We start from the raw sequence: 3201 nt of genomic DNA on the forward strand, positions 1-3201 counted from the left end.
CTTAAAAGAAAAGATTATCAGATTTCCGGTAACGGAACCAATTTGTTTAACCAAAAATCTGAGTCTTTGGTCAAAGCTAGAAAGAAATTCGGGTTACTGATAATCAGGAGACGAAAATAAAATATTTTTGAGAATGATGGTAAAGCAGTAAATAATTTTGTATTTCAGTAAGATCTCAATAGTATTTCGTATCCTTACAGATGTTGAGTCTTTCCCCTTTTATAGTTGATTCTAGGAGAAGATAAAATGCATTTGTCTTAATGAGGCAATTATGAGCAATAAATGATATTTAAAAGAAATGTTACACAATCGTTTCTATTTAATTCAGATTCTCTAACGTATTTGACATTTAATGTTGTATTTAGACTCTTTTACGTCATCAGATTCGTGTCTTCAACTTCTTCTGATCTTTGATCTTTAAACGACTCGAATAGGTACGAGACTCGTACCTATTTTAGTAACGGTCCACACCTATGTTGCTTTCTTTTCCCCCTATCTGTTGTCGCCCGTGCCTCTTGGCTATTTATTGCATTTTGACCTTTTGATCAGTCCACGTGTCATGACACGTCATCTTCAATATTCAAACTCAGTTTTTTCCCAATACACAATCCATTCCCAAAACCAAGTCTCAACCACTAACCTTCAGTAACCTCATATCACAACAAAATTCCTCCTTCTGCATGCACCACTAAAAGTCAGGGCAAAGTTGTTCACATCTCATAGTGGTTCCATCAGCTATAGACACAAGCATAGGTCTCTTGCAAGACATCACAGATAGCCTCAACATTTTTACAATTTAAGGATTAATGAAGCTATGTGTAGAGCCACTATCAATGAGGATAGTGAGCCAAATCTTCTTCACTGTCCCCAGTATTTTAGTAGTACTGGGGGATTTAACACCACCATACATCACAGTAAGAGACACTTCCCCATTTTCTACTTCCAATTGTTCTTCCACATCTTGGAATTCCTCAGCTGCAACATCATGGAATTTCTCTCCATTTGCAATCTTATTTTCATTTATGGTGTCCAACATGTTAAGATGTTTATAATTGGGTTTACATTGATGGCCTGGGAAATATGGTTCATGGCATCGGAAGCATAGGTTCTTTTCTTTTAGCAACTCATAGGAAGGGTTCTTTTGGTTGTTTTGTTTGAGAGGTTGGTTTGGGTATTTTTAGTACAGTTAAATGGAGGTTTGGGTTGGACATGTTTTGGATAAGAGAAAGTGGTTCGAGGTTGTTTGTTCTGGGCATTAAAAGACTCTTCATGGAGCTTGAAAATTTCATAAGCATCCATCAGAGAAGAAGCATTTGCTACTCTCACCAATGGTTTAATTTCTGGTTTAAGACCTTTCACGAAGTTAGAAATAAAATGCATCTCATTCAAGGATGGATTTACAATCCTCATATGAGTCCTCAATTCTTCAAATCTAGCTTGATAAGCATCCACACTCCCTGTTTGCTTAAGGCTGCTAAATTCATCGATAACATCTGTGAGCACGTGATTTTTGCCCTATACGACTTACTCCTATAAAATTCAAGAAAAAAGGTTTTTCCAATTATTTGTCATTTTATAGGATTTTTATTAATTGTTTGCATTTGTGCACTTTTAATTCCATTAAAAATCATGAAAATGCCAAAAATGTCATGCATTGCATTTAGAGTTTGTTTCTATGTTTTTAGGATTAATTAGTTAATTAACTGATCTACTAAAATGAAAATCACAAAAAAATGGCTCACTTTTACATTTTTTTAGTTTTAATTCTAGATCAGTAGTTCTTCGCTTTTGATTTAGGATCAATTAGTTTTTATAAATTTTATAATTTGATAATTAGTTTAATTTTACAACTTAGATTAATTTAGGAATTTAATTTAGGTTTTAATTAATTAAAGAAAAAAAACAAAAAAAAAACAAAAAGAAAGGGAATTGAAAAGCTTGGTTTTAAATCCAATTTGAGCCAATTAAGCTGAAGCCCAAACAATTTTTTGCCCAGATCTGCCCCAGCCCAACCCTGTTAACCCGGTCCAACGCCCCTTATAACCAAAACGACGTTGTTTAGCGTCGTTTAATCATGTCCTTTCATCCTTGATGATCTAACAGACCGGAACTCCCCTCCTATTTCCTATATAACTGTCCTAACACTCTCATACCCTAGAAACCCCCTTCACTCTTCACCTTCCCGTCTCTAACCTCCTAACCCTAGCCACTGTAAGCTCCTCTCAAACCAAACAGCCTGAACCCTAGCCGCCACCCACCGGAGATCATTTCATGGCGACAACCGGTCTCCAAATCACTCCAAAATCACATCAAACACTCCTCACCCCCTCTTCTTTCCAGATCCCCAAATCAATCCCCTCGAATCCCTCTCAAATTTCACCAATTTCAAATCTGGGGACATGCAAACCCTAAATATGAGCTTCCAAGACGATTTGAGCCAGAAATGGGTGTTACTCGCTTGTTTTCAATGGGAACAGTTATTTGACACCTATTTTTTTATTTAAATCAGAAAAGGACGGGTTCTACCGGAGCCACTGTTTGTTCATGCAGTAGGTATATACATCCCTCTTTCCTCTGTCTATTTCCTCATCCTTCTTTTCTTCTTTAGCTTCTTCTTTGCGGCATCACTCTGTTTTCTTCTACCTTTTGTTTTCTTTTTCTTTGACCGGAAAAATGAGGAGGTTTAGTTAGCCATGATCCTGCTTTGCCAGGTTTTCATTTTTTTTCTCCTTTCTTGATTATGCATAATTAGTTAGTAGTTTTGTTAGGGCCTGTTAATTTGGTTTAGTATGTGTCTATTTAGTTTAATTGTGAAATCAGCATGTTTATTTCCTTTTGTTGCATGATTCTGGGTTCAATCAGTATGTTCGTTGGTCTAGTTAGTTTAATTTTTGTGATTCCTTAGCCTAGCATGTTGGCATGTTTATTTCTTTTTGGGTTAGTATAATTTTTGTGGTTCACTATTGATTAATTCTACGCTCGTGTTAGTGTTAGGATTCAAATGTTTATGTTTTTGCCTCATTTCAGATTTCAGTGCAATGATAAAGGAATCTAGGTTTAATTAAAAGTTCAATTGAATTTGAACTTTACCTCATTTGATCTTCTTTGTTTTGATTCAGATTTTTATTTTGTTTGCATTAGTTCGTAATCGTTAGAACTTTGGGGGGGGGTAATTGAACAATTGAAAACTTAGGGGTTTAA

The sequence above is a fragment of the Nicotiana sylvestris genome, chromosome 2 (genome assembly GCF_000393655.2).
Source record: "Nicotiana sylvestris chromosome 2, ASM39365v2, whole genome shotgun sequence".
Lineage (NCBI taxonomy): Eukaryota > Viridiplantae > Streptophyta > Magnoliopsida > Solanales > Solanaceae > Nicotiana > Nicotiana sylvestris.